Here is an 18,793-nt window from a genome sequence, read left to right on the forward strand (position 1 = left end):
ACAGGGAGACTTCTAAGGAAGTCTTGGCTCCAAGAGAATACTGCATCTTGGAGAGACATTCCATGAAGTACTTACTCCAGCAAACTGAGACGATGAGCAAAAAGTCACTTTAAGACAGTACGAGCTAAAACAAGAATAAAGGAAAGCAGATGACACTTCCGACAGCTTCCAAATCCATGAACCTAGTGAAAGAATTCTAAGAATTAACCACCCACCCAGAAAAATCTATCTTCTGAAAATTCTTCTCCCTACAACAAAATGTCTTCACTTCAATGATGGGATATAAATGTATGGGCATGTCTCTGCAACACGACCTGCACAATTTCAGCACGGTGGAGTTTCTATCACCCTTTTGAAGTTAGGAAGGATCAGCTTCCACACCAGGCTGACAGACACAAACAAAGCGTGTAGGTGTTTTGTGCATCAACAAAGGCTGCTTGGTTCTTTGAAAGGGCGGAGGAGCTGGCTCTAGAGACTGTTGGTTTGCTCCACAAATAAACTAAACTAAACCTCCTCTTTTTAAAACAAAATACGATTTATTTAAATTTCTTTTAAGCTCATAGTGATTGCAGACTTTTTTTTTTTTTTTTTTTTTTTTTAAAGACAGAGTCTCACTCTGTTACCCAGGCTGGAGTGATGCAATCTCGGCTCACAGCAACTTCCCCCTCCTGGGTTCAAGCAATTCTCCTGCTTCAGCCTCCCAAGTAGCTGGAATTACAGGTGTGCACCACCACGCCAGGCTTATTTTTGTATTTTTAGTAGAGACGGGCTTTCCCCATGTTGGCCAGGCTGGTCTCAAAACCTTGACCTCAAGTGATCCACCCACCTCAGCCTCCCAAAGTGCTGAGATTACAGGTGTGAGCCACTGTGCCTGGCCTGTAGACATTTTTTAAAATGTAAAAAGTAAAAAGTCACCTCTCTATGTGGAGATATACCTGGGTATTTTCACCTTCCAAGTTTTTAATTTTCTTCTACTTAAAAGAATCACTTCAGGCTACTGAGAGTGATTTTACTGTATACAAAATTCTATGTCCTGCTTTTTCACTTCCTATTCACATAGAAAAAGTCCTATGTCATTAAGACTTCTTTATTCGAAATAGCTGAATAATAGTCTTATCATACGAATGTAAACAAAAATTTTTTCACAGGGTCCTGCTCTGTTGCCCAGGAAGAGTACAGTGGGGGGTGATCGTGGCTTACTGCAGGCTCAAACTCCTGGGCTCAAGCAATCCTCCCACCTCAGCCTCCCAAGTGGCTGGGACTACCGGTACGTGCCACCATGCCCAGCTAAGTTTTGGGTTTTTTTGCAGAGATGAGATCTCACTATGCTGCATAGGCTCGTCTCAACCCTCAGCCCACCAGGCTTGCTTCCTACAGCGTTAGGATTATGTCTGGCCAAATGTAATTTTTTTTACATACAACCACTCAAAAAGTTGCCTACTGGGCACCCACGTGCTGGGCACTCCTTTAGGTACTGGAGATAAAAGGTGAACAAAAAGTCCTTATCCCATGGTATTTACATTCTAGAAAGATTTAAACTCTTCTAATGCTAGATATTTTAGGTGCCTCCCCCCACTATTATAATCTATATCTCCTTCAATGTAATTTGAATTTTGCAATTCAAATTTTTCCTTGGGTTAAAGTCTCAAAGGTAAAACTGCTGAATCAAAGAGCATGGTCATTTTTTAAGGTTCCTAGTATAGACAGTTAAAATGCTTTCATAATCAATAGATCATCTCAGTTTGGTATTGTTAAAATATTAGCCCCATCTCCAAATTGAGGACTAAATCTCCCTAGAGATTACTGTCTAAATCAGTATAGCACAAAGATTATCAAAGAAAAACTCTCTAGGCCTACAAAGTTTTTTTTACACCATCCTAATGCCTGGTCAGAATCTCCAATGTCCAGGTGTCTGGGATAACCTGGGCACTGAGGGTTAGAGCAACCTGAAAACCCTAACAAGCCAAATGTGAAGCCAGCCATGAGGCCAGATTGTTCCTTAGTCCTGCAACTATGCACCGCCTCACCATACTGTCACCCTTCCCAACCATAGCCAGCCTCTGAATTCCCTCCTCCTGGTCCCAGGCAAGCCCGTGGAATTCTATGACCTCATTTGGCAAACAGCAGACTAGTCTTCCCAAAAAAGCAGAGTTAAGGCTGAGCATCTAAGATAAGGACAAGAAGCAGAAACAGGCCTTCTTAACACCTGTTTTAAAAATCCTTGCACCACATTCAATGGTTAGGCTTTATTTATACCCAGCTTTTTCTTTTTTCTTTTGAGATGGAGTGTCGCTCTGTCGCCCAGGCTGGAGTGCAATGGCATGATCTTGGCTCACTGCAACCTCTGCCTCCCGGGTTCAAGTGATTCTCCTGCCTTAGCCTCCCAAGTAGCTCGGATTACAGAAACCTGCCACCACATTTGGCTAATTTCTGTATTTTTAGTAGAGGCAGGGGTTCACCATGTTGGCCAGGCTGGTCTCGAACTCCTGACCTCAGGTGATCAGTCCACCTCAGTCTCCCAAAGTGCTGGGATTACAGGTGTGAGCCACCACTCCTGGCCCATCTTTTTCCAGAGACTTATCTCCACTTGCCAGAGAATCTGAAAATGCAAACTCTAAATCTAAACCTGCCCATTTCCACCTGGAGGGGAAAAAAAAGCCCTGCTCGTAACAGAAATAACCATAAAACATTAACACAGCTATCTGTGATTATCTCTAACGAGGTTTGCAGTTTACAAAGCATTTTCTTACTCATCTGGGCTATTACCACCATCAGTCCCACCATCAATGAGGAAATAGGGCTCAGAGAGGTAAATGTGGTTGGGGGTTGCCTGGTACAATATAACTTTGTTGATAAATTATAAGACTGGGACATGGGGCAGGTGCAGTGGCTCACACCTGTAATCCTAGCACTTCCTGGGGCTGGGGCAGGTGAATCGCTTAAGCCTAGAAGTTTGAGATCAGCCTGGGCAACATGGTGAAACTTTGTCTCTACAAAAAGTACAAAAATTAACCAGGCATGGTGTCACACACCTGTAGCCCCAGCTATTTGGGAGGCTGAGTTAAGAGGATCACTCGAGCCAGGAGGTCGAGGCTGCAGTGAGCTGTGATTGTGCCACTGCACTCCAGCCTAGGTGACAGAGTGAGGCTCTGTCTCAAAAACAAACAAAAAAGTGATAAGACTGGGAAATGACTCCAGGTCTTCTATTTCTAAATTCTGTGTTCTCTGTATGATAACCTGCTTTCCCTTTCCGTTAAAGAGTCTCAGGGGGGCAGCTTCCTGGCCATGATCAGAAAGCCCTAAAGACACAAGGCATCAGGAAAAACAGCACCAGCTGCCACTACTCCCTCTCATTCTTTATCTCCCTCTTTCCCCTTTTGTCCAGGGCCAAAGTTCTGAGTGACAGCACTTGTGTGGCACTCAGTAGTCCCCAAACAGCCTTCGGTTCTACCATAAGATCAGCTGGTGGATCTCTGGCAGATGAGTGTAAAAAGCAAATCTTCTACAGGCGTGGGGCAGATCCAGCAGCCAGTGACCACCACTTCATATACACTGTACAATTTTTTTTTTTTTTTGAGACACAGTCTCGCTCCATTGCCCAGGCTGGAGTTCTGTGGCACGATCTCCACTCACTGCAAGCTCCGCCTCCCAGGTTCACGCCATTCTCCTGCCTCAGCCTCCCGAGTAGCTGGGACTACAGGCGTCCGCCACCATGCCCGGCTAATTTTTTGTATTTTTAGTAGAGACGTGGTTTCACCATGTTAGCCAGGATGGTCTCCATCTCCTGACCTCGTGATCCACCCCCCTCAGCCTCCCAAAGTGCTGGGATTACAGGTGTGAGCCACCACATCTGGCCTACACTACACAATCTTAATAGCAACTCCTGGGCTCCCCACCCCAAACTGTACCAGCTTAAATAAACTCAGGGTTCTAAGTAAATGAATCTTGAGCTGCAGAGTTTAGGCACTAAGATGAATTTTACATTCTAACATTAGAAGAAAGGTAATTTTTAAAAAGCCAACACAAAATAGCTGTCATTTGATCAGACCTAGAGACAGTTCTTCAAAATTCTTCCCTAATATGGATGCTGCCCTCTTTGCCAAAAGAGTTTTCAGTCACAGTGTCAACACCACCACCACCATCTCCTGCAATTTACAAGGAGTTTTTTGTTTGTTTGTTTGTTTGTTTGTTTTTGAGATAGAGTCTCACTCTGTTGCCCAGGCTGGAGTGCAGTGGCCGGATCTCAGCTCACTGGAAGCTCCGCCTCCCGAGTTTACGCCATTACAAGGAGTTTTAACTAAGGAGCTTTAACTGTGCTTACATTCATCATCTTATTTGCCCCTCCAAACTACCCATTGAAGTAAGCAGGGTAGATATTTTCATCCCCATGTTAAACATAAGGAAACTGAGGTTCCAGGTTATGGGATGTTACTAGAATACTATTTTTTTTTTTTTTCCAAAAAGACTCATACATTGAGAAAAGAGATGAACCAGTGTAATGGCTTCTGAATACTGAAGTCTTAAAATTTCTTTTTTTTTTTTTTTTGTTTGCGACAGGGTCTCACTTTGTCACCCAGGCTGGAGTGCAGTGGAATGATCTCAGCTCACTGCAGCTTTGACCTCCTGGGTTCAAGCGACATTCCTGCCTCAGTCCCCCAAGTAGCTGGGACTTAACCGGCGCATACCACCATGCCCAGCTAATTTTTTTTATTTTTAGTAGAGATGGGGTTTCACCATGTTGCCCAGACTGGTCTCCATCTCTTGAGCTCAAGAAATCTGCCCACTTTGGCCTCCCAAAGTGCTAGGATTACAGGCGTGAGCCACCGTGCCCGGCCAAAATTTCATCATTTTTTTATCAAACACATTCAGCTTGCTAATGGCAGAGCTTCTGGTTCAGCACTCTAAGCAAAGGGATGTGAGTGAGGTTCCTGGGCGATTCCATTCAATATTCACAAATACGTAAAAGGGCAGGTTAGGTATCACCACACCAGGCCCCAAATGAAGAAAGTAAGGCCCCCAAAGAACGGTGATTTACCTACAACCGCAGTGTGTGTGTTGTCTGCACACCACCATCCTTTTGATCTCTTTCCACTACTCCAGGCTCACCCTCGCCAAACAAAGGCTGCCTATTAAACGCTGGCTCCTCAAACCCATTTGGAGATTGCAAAGTCCTCTGGCTTTACTCGCTGTCCCCGGCTTCCCCACCACAAAAGCCCTCAGTCAGCTCCATTTCCTGATTCTAACACCCATGAAGAGACTCATGTCCTATCACTGAGTCTCAAGAAGTATTTAGCAGGCACAGACACATCCCCTGAAATACCTGTTCTTAGACCTGAATTGCTACCTTGCTCTATGGTAGTTCAGAGATGGCCCGGCTGAGAGCCAAGTGGCTGGTTTCAGGGGAGAACAAAAACTCTCTCTGTTCCACACAAGGGCTTCTGTTTCTCTTCAGGCTACCGAGAAAGTAATTTGGCATATGAGGTAAACACAAGCTAGCCTCCATTTTCAAATCCCGCTCTTACTCCCAGAAGCAGCCCCTTGAAGTTGAATGGCAGCCAGTCTCACTTAGGAAAGGACCAGGGAACATGGATAGAAGATGGCAGGGAAGGATGATTCCCATGAAAGCAGGCTATGGGTAACCATCCATGTAAATAAGCACGTCTTCACAAGCCCTGGGCCAGGAAGGACTTGGGTTAGGTCCTAAAGAAGTCTGACAGCAAATACAAAAGACTTGATAAGAGAATAAAGTGTGGACCATGGAGAACTGATTTAAGGTCAATGTAAGACAGAGTCAACCTAAAATGACAGAGAAGGCTAGTCAAAATGTAAATACATCCTACGGTTTCTTGCAGCATTTTTCCAAGATTAATTTTCTATTCATATGGATTTTGATTGTAATATAAGCAGTGACTCTTGTTGGTTAAACACCAAGGTTCCAATTAGCACAGCAATTTTTTTGGCATGGCAAGAAGTTCTGGCATTATGTGACTGATGCTTAACAGAACAGTGGGGGTCGGAGCACCCTGATAAATCTGGTTTTCTGACAGCAGTGGTATTGGTATGCTGAGAGTGTGACAAATCTGCTCCGTCAGCACTAGCTCTTATCTGGACCACGCTATAAAGAGAAGAAACTGCTTAAAACGTAAGAAAAGTATCTGGCCTAAAAGCCTGAGGAGGGACTCTGTTAAAAATCTTCTCATTGGTATGCTCAGCAGTATCTGCCCCTCTGGACCTTCTGGTTCCTCAATGTGGCTCCCAGAACACTGTAAAAGGTTACCCTGCACGCCTGAAGCCACATTCAGCACTGCCCCCAGGCTTGTAAAGCCACTTACTATCTTTGTTCTAAATACCAATGTCTGGAGAAAACCAAGGATTCTGGATAACCTAATAATGCTCCTAGTTAGGTCTCAAAACTGGAAATTGAAACTCTGAGAATACAAGAAATTGCCTCTTCTTCATCTTCAGCTCGGATATGGGCCCCACAAAAAAGAGGTAGCAATCAAGATTTGAAACAGCATCTTCACGTTTCCTCAATTGTTTTTTAAGCTCCTTGTGGCTAATTTTACTTAACACTTTCACAAAATTGCTCATTTAATGCAAACCATCATCATTAATGTGGTGTTTCTAAGGGGACTGAAAATCTACTGAAATGGTCTTTCAAGCTTGCACTATTTTGACAATATCAAGATTTACAACAGCTCACTGCACACGGGCATTCCTGTGACAGGCCCTTCTTCCAGAATCAGGCCTTGATGAGCCAATGTAAGGTCCCCATCCTCTCTTTAAGTAGAAGCTATCAACATAACACTAATCAGCCTCCTTCAACATCTGCCCTAAGCAACAAGTCAGCCCAGAGCCCTAGGGTCAGAAGATCTGGGTTCAAACCAGATAAGCCACCTCACCTCTCTGAGGATCAATTCTTCCATTTGCAAATAGGGGATAAAAATGTCCCTCCGAAAGTTTGTTATGATGATAAAATGAAGGAACATACATGAAAGAGCCTTGTGAAATGTCTGGCATACAGAAGGTCCTCAATTAATGTTTGTTGAATCCAACTGTACCTTGACTATAGCAATGTCTAATAGGCACTGACATTTTAACAGGGCAAGAATAGAATAAGCCTCCCTTCCCCCCAAACTCCAATACTCCTCCAGCCTTCCCTATTTCCATGAACATCACTACGACCTTAGAGTCATCCTTTATTCCTTTCTTTACCTTAACCTTCATGTACAATATGTGAAGCACGTAGAACCAAGTCCTATTGCCTCTATCTACAAAATATACTTTGAATTAATCCACACTCCACTCCATCTGTACAGCTAGCACCCTACTCATCTCTTAACTAAATACTGCAACAGCCTCCTACCGGCTCTTTCTGCTTCTACCTTGGCCTCTGTAGCACCCATTCTCCTCATTGGACGCTTCATGGATCTTTTAAAATATAAGCTAGACCAAGTCACACTCCTCCATTAAACTCTATGATAGCTCTACTTTACACGCAGAGTAAAAACTAAGCTCCTTACCTTAGCTTACAAAACGCTAAGATGCCTTGACTCCTGTCTGGTTCCATCTTCATCTAGTACCATTATTCCCCTTGTCCATGCTGGCCCAGCCACACTGGCCTTTTTGTTCCTTGAACACCAGGCTCTTTCCTACTTAACAGTCTTAGTACTAGCTGACCTTGCAGCCTGGGTGCTCTTTCCTCCGGATATTTAAGACAGAGTCTCACTCTTTCACCCAGGCTGGAGTGCAGTGGCGCAATCTCAGCTCACTGCAACTTCTGCCTACCAGGTTCAAGGTGATTCTCCCGCCTCCACCTCCCAAACAGCTGGGATTACAGGCATGCACCACCACACCCAGCTAATTTTGCCTCTAAATGAACTAGCTAGCCCTACAGAAATCTGAACTCAAGTAACAGAGACAAGAACCTAACGGTCACCCTGAGAAGGCAGTTGGCTTCTATTCTTACTGCCAGTGCAAGGGTGAGACACCAACATGCCAAGAACACTTCATCCTTGGCTCTCCTGAACTGTGTTACAATATAATTTGGAGAAATTAGCCCTCCCCTACAACTTCCTCAACTCCCCTGTAAAGGAGGGTTAATACACTCCACTGAGAGAATCAAAGAACGGAATGCAAATACCTGATAGGAAATTACTGAGTGATTAAAAACACACAGGAAGAGAATACAAACATCATCTGTATCTCCCTTGTATGAACTGGGAGAGTGTTTTGGCATGAAACCTACAATTTGGTGACTGATTCTATCCTCACTAGTATTGCTCTCTATTTATTTTATGTGTGTTTGTTCTCCTCCCTGTCCCCTCCCTTCAAGTGAGATCCAAGGGTTGGGAGGAGTCATTCCTTACTCCTCACGTATCTCCTACAGCAAAGAAACAAGAATATTCATAGAGTAGGCACTTGAACTCCTTTACTTCAAAACAGCCTGAGCACAGACATATCACCTTCAGGGTGATATGTGAAGGGTGATATGTGCAGAACCAATGTGATTTCTTATTTCAGCAGCAAAATGCATCACAGAGCCCTCAAAGATAGGGGGAGGCAGAAGGCCACAGGTCCTGAAAAAGACTTCACCAGCCCTGGAGAGCATAGAGCAGGGCAAATCTAGGCCTCCCCCATTCTCGTACCATCCACATCTGGCACACACTCCATACCAACATGGGCAGCGACATGGAAACCCCATCCAACTCTAGACCCCCCACCTGAGGGGCAGTTAGTAACTGTGCTCGGTGTCCAAAGGTGCCAAAGGGAAACAGCCTGGCACAGGCAGAGCTGGGCATGAGGGAGTCACAAAATTAACTGAGCAAACTTAAAGCCCTCACAATTTGCAAAGAGGGAAGTCCGTCTTTTCCAAGCTCTCAATTTAACAGTCTTCTGGCATGATTTGCAAACCTCTACATTTCATTAGGTTCTATTAAGTTCTCCAGATCCACTCAATGGCCAATTCATTCTGCAAAGTACTCTTCTGACTGAGTCACCCACACCGCAAGCCTGCCTGTCCCCTGAGTTCCCACATGCAGCCCCACGACTTGGGGTTGCTACTTGGTGAATACAAAGTTTTAATTTTGATTTCATGGGATCCCAGTAACCATGAGAACATTAAAGTCAAGCTCCTGATAGAAGGAGGAGATCAAACTCAGAGAGCCCGTTCCTAATTTTTTTTTTAAGGAAGTTGGCAGAGGAGCAATGTGGTAGGAGCTGAGTACCAGCTTTGTCACTACCAGCTAGCTCTACAGCCCAAGCAACTACTCAACCTCCCTAGGCCTCGGTTTCCTCATCTGTAAAAGTGGGGGTGCAGGTAGGTTCTCCATCTAGAAAGGCCACACAGGCCTGCCTGAAGCCCAGGCAGATCAGAGTCACATAAACTGGAATTCAAATCCCAGCTCTGCCACACACTGGTACTGCATGACCTTGAGCAAGTTAGTGGCTTTTCTGAGTTTATCTGTAAAGGAAAGATTAATTCCGACCCTGCATTGTTATTAAGAATACTGATAACGTCCCAGCCCACAGTAGACACTTCAACCTTCAGTGCCTGCTATATTTATCTTATGCTAGCTCTAAAACTGCACTCCAATAGAGTTGTTTTGCCTTTTTCCACATTCCATACTCCAGCATGTTCAGCCTGCTCTAGGACAGAGGCTCAAGAACACACTTTCTTTTCTTCCCTTTGAGTTAAGGCACAGCACCCAGCCTCCTGTTAAAATTTCTATTTAAAGAACTCACCTGGCAGGCAAAGTGGTTTAAGATCAAGAGGCGCCTTCCACCAGCCACACTTCCATCCCCGACAGAGTTCAGAAACTGCGGCCCGAGAAAAACCGCATTCTATAGAAGTTTTCAAACATGTCCTGGGAAACATTTTTAATCTTAGAACACCCAGTTTTATGCTTCCGTTTAGTACACTTAAATGAGTCAGGTTCCCCAACTGTAAAATGAGAAAGCCGGAGCAGGAGATGTTGCCAGGATCTTCCCTCCAGCTGTAGCATTTTAAGATGCTGAGGTTCATCTCAAACTACAGTCATCCACAGAGCTACAGACTAAAATGTAACAACACTATACACAACTGCAAACACAAAGAGACAGGCAGAACAGTTGTCCTCCCCAACCTCACTTGCCAACAAAATAACATCAGGGAGGTGTAGTTAATGATACTTAGGTCTTATTTATGCCCAATTACATTGGATGCTAGTTGTTTTTAATTAACTGTTGGTGCTCCCAACCATCGAAAACTCCCGTTCTTTCAGTCATGACTTGACTTTCATGAATCAGAATATACCACAGCAAACTGAATCCCTATAAAACCAGTACAGGACTAACCTGCTTTCTTGTTCTTACTGGAAAAGGCAGGGGACACACTCACCCTCCCTTTGGGCTCCATGTTCAGATAGTGTCTTCCCCAGCTGCACTGCCTTCTGAAATCTTAGGTTTAGGTCAGACAGGGAGGGAAACTCCCAGCCTACCTGCTCTCTCTCAATTTCGGTTCTTGAGCAGCTGCCTCCCAAGGTGTTACAAATCCAGCAGCCACTTGCTCCTGCTCATTCATTCTCCTTCCTCTCCACCCCTCAAGCAAAATCTGGCAACCAGGCAGGAACATAGTTCCAGCTCTGAGTCACTGCCCCACTGTGGCCAAGGGGAGCAGTGGATAAAGGTAAACAACCAGGCAAGCACTTCATGTCTCTAGAATCCAATTCTTCTGTTCTTTGAGACCGTGGGGTTGCCTGCCCCTCTAGAACCAGGACATAAAGAAACACCCCTACCTACAGCTCTGAAGTCAGAACAAATTGCTCATTCAGGTTTGCCCTACCATACCGAGCTGAAATCAGCCCCAAATCAGAGACTATCTTTGGTGAAGAAACAATGGCTCCTTATCAATATTTCATACCAGTCAGGGCAGGGAAGAGTTTGAGTGGTTACAAGTCAGCAAACCCACTCCCCCTGGTAACAACGATTCTTTCATCACTGCTTGGGATGCCTAAGGTTCTCTCAGCACCGATTTAACCATGTGGCACTCATTCCCAGAACAGGCCTGAAAAGGAGAAGGGAAGAGGGGTTAAAAAGAGACACTAGGCACCAAAGTCACAGATCAACACTGTGGCTCTTTCCATTGCAACCTACGTAGGTCTACAAGTCACAATGCAGGTGACACTTGAATATGAGCTCCATGGGGCAGAGACTAGTGTTTTCACGGCTATGTTCCGGGGCTTAGCATAGTGCCTGGCACATAGTAGGTATTCCACAAGTATTTGTTGAATGAAAAAAAATACAAGGGATTTTGTCCTGAGTCTACTTAGGATGACTATATTACTAAAACTCGTATCCATCTTTTGCCTTTTAGAAACCTCCATATCCTTCATAACTCTTAATACTATCTGTAGTGAATGTTCTATAAATCTTTAAATGTGGAGATGATTTACTGTGAAACCGAAGAAGCTCAAGCTTCAGGGCCCCTCACTTTCACAAGCCTCCTCCAGGCCCCAGGAAGAGCCCTACCAATGTGTTTACATGCTTTCTGCAATTTTATTTATTTTTAAAGAAGGCTCCCCAAATTATCATATTAAACACCAAGCCCTACAAAATATCAATCTGCCATAGCAGAATGAATGAACGACTCACAAGCCATCCTGAAATATTATCATAACAAGGGCATTTGCTTGGACAGAACTATTTTGGTCACAGAAGAGGTATACCCTAGCCTACAGACACAGCCTAATCAATCACAACTCAATCACTATAAAGACTGGATTAGGTTTAAGAGCACAAATCCCACGCATTCAACACTTATTAAAGCCCAACTATTTGCTTAGCCCTCTGAGTGCTTTGGAGAAAAATAATGATTAGATCATAATCACCTCCACAGAATAGTAGCTTATAATCCAATAGAATAGACTGATATGGTCATAAGTACATATAAATATATATATACACACACAGAGCTCAGAGCAGGTGTTGTCATAGAAAAGCAAAGCAGACCTATTTGCTATGTATCAACCTAAAAGGCATAATACCCTAGAAGGTAAATCATATTATCTTCATTTCACAAATCAGGAAACTGAGGCCCAAAGGAGTCAAGAGCCATTCTAAGATCACATAACAAGCAAGTGGCAAGGTCAAAATTCAAGTCCAGATCTGCCTAACTGCAAAGTGTGGGCTTGTTTCTAGTGGCTACATGTCAGTCAACGTCTAGTTGCTCTATAGAACCTCCAAAATGTCTTGGGAGACACACTGGCTTTAGAGGTAGAGAAACCACATCAGGCACCAGCAGAGGTTGGCAAGCTTCCAAGAGTCACACTCTTGAGAGTGGAGGAACAGGAAATGCCAGAAGTTTATTCATCAGTTATATAGAAATAATCCTTGTTCACCAGGAAATACCCTAGCAGGAATTAGTGACAGCTATCTTGGTAACCAGCAGGGGCCACATGAGAGGCTGCCGCCCTGTGGCTTCGTCTCCAAATTCCCTCATCCTTGTTGCCGGTTTAAGCATGCTGGAGCACTGCTCTTGTTCCATTATCTCCTGCCCAAACACCCTTCATGGCTCCTCAGTGTTAAAGCCTCTTTATCTCTCACTGCTTCCCGATACTCTTGGCTTCTGTCAACTTTAACTGCCCACCAGTCCCCAAGCCACCCTTTCTTTTCTACCTCTGGGCTTTGGCTCCATCTGTCCTTTTCCCTAAGGATTTCTGCCCAATCTTCAAGGCCCCTTCTCTTCCAAGTAGCCCTTCCTAATCATGCCAGACCACTCTAATTTCCTTCCTTCCTCAACATTCTTAGCACTGAAGGCTTCAGTATTCATATATAGCGAGTCTCCTCAATTGTAACATATAGGAATTATACTTTCCAACAGCTCTTTTAATTTTACTTTTCAAAAATTATTTAAGTACTGCATGCTACCGAAGGGTATAAACTAAAAAGCGGTTCCTTTTCCTGCCTCCAATTCAGTGTCAATCCCAGGGGCAACTACCTTGATCCGTTTCTTGTATATCCGTTTCGGGTTTTGCACTTATGACAATTTTTTTTTTTTTTTTTTTTGAGACGGAGTCTTACTCTGTCGCCCAGGCTGGAGTGCAGTGGCCGGATCTCAGCTCACCTCGTGATCCGCCCGTCTCGGCCTCCCAAAGTGCTGGGATTACAGGCTTGAGCCACCGCGCCCGGCCCACTTATGACATTTTTATGAACTCAAAATTTTATATATATATATGTGTGTATATATATATATATCGTTTTAGAAAAAATTACATAAATAGGATAAAATTGTACATGTCATTCTATAACTTGTTTTTTACTTTACATACATATCTTGGACTCCTCCATATCCATATGAAAAGATGAACATAAACAGCCCCCTCCACACACAGGTTTCCCTAGGACTCCCACACCACACCAGTCCTTTGAGAGATGATCCACAGGCCCATCCCATATGCCAACCTATCCCAATATGCATCAGAGACTTCAAATTCATGACCTGAAAACCAATTTGTCCCCCAAACTAGTTTTATTTGAGCTACTCAGATTGTAAAAAATCAGTCAAAGTTTAAAAATAGAAAAATTTCATATAGAAATTCAGCTTAGGCCGGGCACAGTGGCTCATGCCTATAATCCCAGCACTTTGGGAGGCCAGGGCAGGCAGATCACCTGAGGTCAGGAGTTTGAGACCAGCCTGGCCAACATGGTGAAACCCCGTCTCTACTAAAAATACAAAAAAGATAGCCAGGCGTGGTGGTGGGCACCTATAATTCCAGCTACTCAGGAGGCTGAGCCAGGAGGTTTCATTTGAAACCAGGAGGCGGAGGTTGCAGTGAGCTGAGATTGTATCACTGCACTCCAGCCTGGACAACAGAGCAAGACTATGTTTCAAAAAAAAAAAAAAAAAGAAGAAGAAAAGAAAAAGAAATTGAATTTATGTTAGAAAACAAAAACTGTGGCAACTCTGGGCCCCAAGGAGAGGTAGAATGACCCTTTTATTTCCCTGCAGTCCTCAACACTCCCTGCTACTTCCCAATGTTGACGGTGAACACCTAGTGTTATTTATCATCACATCTAACATTTCTAATTTTCTTAAAGAAATTTCTGTAAATATAAACAGAGTGTTATGAATACTTCAAAAACAAATTCAAGAGCATAAACACCACAAGTTGCCTTTCTGTTATCTTCTAAGCCTCTGTAGACATCTGAGTTTGTAACTCCTACCTTGTACCAACACCACTGATTCCAGAGAAGACCTTCCTTTCATGAAGAAGATCTGTTTTAAAAAATAAAGATTTCTTGCTGGCCATGGTGGCTCACACCTGTAATCCCAACACTTTGGGAGGCCATGGCAGGTGGATCATCTGAGGTCCAGAGTTCAAGACCAGCCTGGCCAACATGGTGAAATCCTGAATACAAAAAGTATCCGGGTGTGGTGGCACATGCCTGTAATCTCAGCTACTCAGGAGTCTGAGGAAGGAGAGCTGCTTGAAATCAGGTGGCAGAGGTTGCAGCAAGCCAAGATCATGGCACTAGTACTTCAGCCTGGGCGACAAAGTAAGACTCCATCTCAAAAAAAAAAAAAATTAATACATAAGACTAAGAACTAAAGGAAGATGCCAGGTGTGGTGCCTCTAATCCCAGCACTTTGAGAGGCTGAGGTGGGCGGATCACTTGAGGTCAGGAGTTTGAGAACAGCCTGGCCAAAATGGTGAAACCTTGTCTCTCCTTTAAAAAAAAAAAAAAAAAATTTAGCTGGGAATGGTGTCGAATGCCTGTAATCCCAGCTGCTCGGGAGACTGAGGCAGGAGAAAAAAAAATAACTAAAGGAAGATGACAAAAATTGGCCCAGAATTTTTCCTGTCACAAATATATTTAAAAAAAAAAAAAATTCCAACAGTGAACGGACTCACTCTTAGCCTTCTCTAACTGAGCTTTTGAAAAGGTAAACCCCAGTTGGGCACAGTGGCTCATGTCTGTAATCCCAACACTTTGGGAGGCCAAGGCGGGTAGATCACTTGAGGTGGGGAGATCGAGACCAGCCTGGCCAGCATGGTAAAACCCCATCTCTACTAAAAATACAAAAAAATTAGCCAGGTGTGGTGGTGGTGGCACATGCCTGTAGTCTCAGCCACCTAGGAGGCTGAGGTAAGAGAATGGCTTGAACCAGGGAGGCAGAGGTTGCAGTGAGCTGTGATTGCGCCATTGCACCACTCCAGCCTGGCAACAGAGCAAGACTCCATCTAAAAAAAAAAAAAAAAGAAAGAAAGAAAGAAAAAAGAAAAGGTAAACCCCAAACCAGTCAACAGACTGTTTCTTCCACAGAGTGAAAAATCAAGAAAGATACCACCACCAATTCTATCCCTAAAGAATCCAAAGGAAGAGTGGTACCAGTGGATGCAGCCCTGATGGCCACCCAAAGAGGCCACTGGCAGTAGGCAGGGACTCCTGGAAAAGAAAAGCATCTAACCAGGTGCCACCTGGGACAAGATCACAGACCTCTCCCAACTTGAAAAATACACAGTCTACTGTGGTGTATATAGAACAGGCCCTGGAGTCCAGCTCTCCACAGCTGTCCACATCATAGATAAGGAAACTGCTCCAGAAAGCAACTGCAAAAAGCTGCCACCATTTAAAAAAAATAATTGTTTCAGCTAGGTATTCAAAAGAAATCTTAAAAGGCACACAGTTGCCAGGCGCAGTGGCCCACGCCTGTAATCCCAGCACTTTGCGAGGCTGAGGCAAGTGGATTACCTGAGGTCAGGCATTTGAGACCAGCCTGGCCAACATGGTGAAACCCCGTCTCTACTAAAAATACAAAAATTAGCGGGGCATGGTAACAGGCACCTGTAATCCCATCTACTCAGGAGGCTGAGGCAGGAGAATTGCTTGAACCGAGGAGGTGGAGGTTGCAGTGAGTGGAGATCACACCACTGCACACCAGCCTGGGTGACAGAGCGAGGCTCCGTTTCAAAAAAAAAAAAAAAAAAAAAGCCCACAATTACTACTTGGTCAGACCTGAATGATATTGCTTGACTTGCCCCCAACAACAACATGTGACAACAGTATATTTCCTTATTCATTTAACAAATATTTGAGAGCCAACTAGATGCCAATTTCCTAGTGTCTTATGCATGAAAGGCAAGTAATCAAGAAGAGGGATTAAGGGCTGTTAAGGGTGTGTAACAGCTCAGTTTCTATATATCCTGCCAAAAGATTAAAAAAATAACAGTTTTTCTGATTCAGATTAGCAAATGATAGCTTGTCTTAGGAGCTATAAATTCTCAGTTTATCAGTTTATTAAGCCACGTTGAGAAAATTGAAAAACAACATAAATCAGAAAAACAATTCAGGATATGAAAGAAGAGCAATATTATTTTTAAAAATCAGACAGAACTTCTGGAAATGAACATTTCATTGAAGGAATCACAAAATACAGTCAAAGATAGGCTAGGCCTATCAACAATAGGCTAGGCCAAGCAGAAGAAAGAATTTCAGATTGCTCAAGCCCAGGAGTTCAAGACCAGCCTGGGCAATATGGCAAAAACCCCATCTCTACTAAAAATACAAACTATTAGCTGGGTATGGTGAGCAAACACCTGTAGTCCCAGCTGCGTGGGAGGCTGAGGTGGAAGGATCACCTGAGTTTGCGAAGTTGAAGCTGCTGTGAGCTGTGATCACGTCACTGCACTCCAGCCTGAGTGACAGGAGTCAACACTCCCCCTCCAAAAAAATAAATAAAATGAAATGAACAAAGCCTCTGAGAAAATTGGGTTTCTGTGAAATATCCAAATCTACAAGTTATAGGTTGATTCAGAGAGAGAAGAAGAAAATATATGGAAAACCTGTTTGAAAGAGTAATTCAAGAAAACTTCCCTGGTCTTGTTAGACGCCTAGACACCCAGATACAAGAAGTTCAGAGAATTCCTGGAAGATGCATTACAAGAAGAATCTCAATAAGGCATATAGTCATTAGACTATCCAAAGTCAACATGAAGGAAAAAATTCTAAAAGCTTCAAGAGAGAAGTGTCAGGGCCTGGCGCGGTGGCTCAAGCCTGTAATCCCAGCACTTTGGGAGGCCGAGACGGGCGGATCATGAGGTCAGGAGATCGAGACCATCCTGGCTAACAAGGTGAAACTCCATCTCTACTAAAAATACAAAAAATTAGCCGGGCGTGGTGGCAGGCGCCTGTAGTCCCAGCTACTCGGGAGGCTGAGGCAGGAGAATGGCGTGAACCCGGGAGCTGGAGCTTGCAGTGAGCTGAGATCGCGTCACTGCACTCCAGCCTGGGCCACAGAGCCAGACTCGGTCTCAAAAAAAAAAAAAAAAAAAAGAGAGAGAGAAGTGTCTAATCCCTTATGAAGGAAATACCATCAGACTAAAAATGGCTTCTCAGCAGAAACCTTACGAACCAGAAAAGTTTGGGGTTCTATTTCCAGTCTTCTTAAAGAAAAAAAAATGCCAGCCAAGAATTTTGTATCCTGCTAAACTAAGCTTCATAAATGAAGGAGAAATAAAATATTTCTTAGACAAGCAAACACTAAGAGAATTTTTCACTACTAGACTGCCCCTACAATAAATGCTCAAAGGAATTCTAAACATGGAAACAAAAGGGCAACATTCATCATCATAAAAATACATGAAAGTATAAAACTCACAGGTCTTATAAAGCAATTGCACAATCTAGACTGCAAAGCAATGAGGTAACAATATTATAACAAGAACAAACCTCACATAGCAATACCAGCCTTAAACATAAATGGACTAAATACTCCTCCTAAAAGATACGGGCTGGTGGAATGGATTTAAAAACAAGATCCAACCACATGCTGCATACAAAAAACTCACCTCACTGATAAAGACATTTACAAAGTAAAGGACTGGAAAAAAATATTCTGTGCAAACAGAAACCAAAAGCAAGCAAGAGCAGCTATACTCATATCAGATAAAACAGACTTTAAATCAGTAACAGTAAATAAAACAAATTGAGACCTATTTTATCACGGATGGTAACTCTTGCTTTCCAGAAATTAATTCCACAGTATTAAGAGTTGCAGGACGGAAAATGACTCAGAGCTTACCTCATCCAATCTCTTTGCTGCATAGATGAGGAAACTGAGACCTAGGAAGGTTAAGAAATTGCTTGAGGTAACAGTTATTACTGAACCATAAATTAACACCAGGTTCCCAAAAACAAGGATTAAGAAAAAAAATCATACATTGTTTTAAAATTAATGTCCTGCCTTAAAATCCATCTTCCAGTGATTAATTTCCATTAACATGAAAACATATATATGTATTGCTTAAAAATATGTAAAAATATACATTTTTTTCTTTTTAAAAATGTCTTTAGAGTCAGGGTCTTACTCTGTCACCCAGGCTGGAGTGGGTGGCATGATGATAGCTTACTGCAGTCTCAAACTCCTGGGCTCAAGTGATCATCCTGCCTCAGCCTCCTGAGTAGCTAGCACTATAGATGCAGTGCCACCATGCCAGACTCCCCTCCCCTCCCCTCCGATCCCATCCCATCCCATCCCATTCCATTCCGAGATGGGGTCTTGCTATGTTTCCCAGGCTGGTCTCAAACTACTGTACTCAGGCAATCCTCCCGTCTCGGCCTCCCAAAGCACTGGAATTACAGGCATGAGCCACTCAGCTTCAAAAAATATATTTTAGAGCTTGGAATCTGTGTGTGCAATCAAGAGACCTCACATGGAAATCCAGTATCAGTGGTCTGGATTTGAGTGGCATATAAAATATACAAAGGGAGAGAGCCATATAAAGACAGAGGCAGAGATTGGAGTGATGCCTCT

General features: G+C 43.5%; 1 protein-coding gene across 9 annotated transcripts in view; it reads right to left on the minus strand.

The window, feature by feature from the left end:
- Positions 1-18,793, minus strand: part of PLEKHA7 (pleckstrin homology domain containing A7) — a 232,353-nt gene that overhangs the window by 93,248 nt on the left and 120,312 nt on the right. The gene's annotated exons all lie outside the window — the stretch shown is intronic.

This window comes from Papio anubis, chromosome 12 (assembly GCF_008728515.1).
Source record: "Papio anubis isolate 15944 chromosome 12, Panubis1.0, whole genome shotgun sequence".
Lineage (NCBI taxonomy): Eukaryota > Metazoa > Chordata > Mammalia > Primates > Cercopithecidae > Papio > Papio anubis.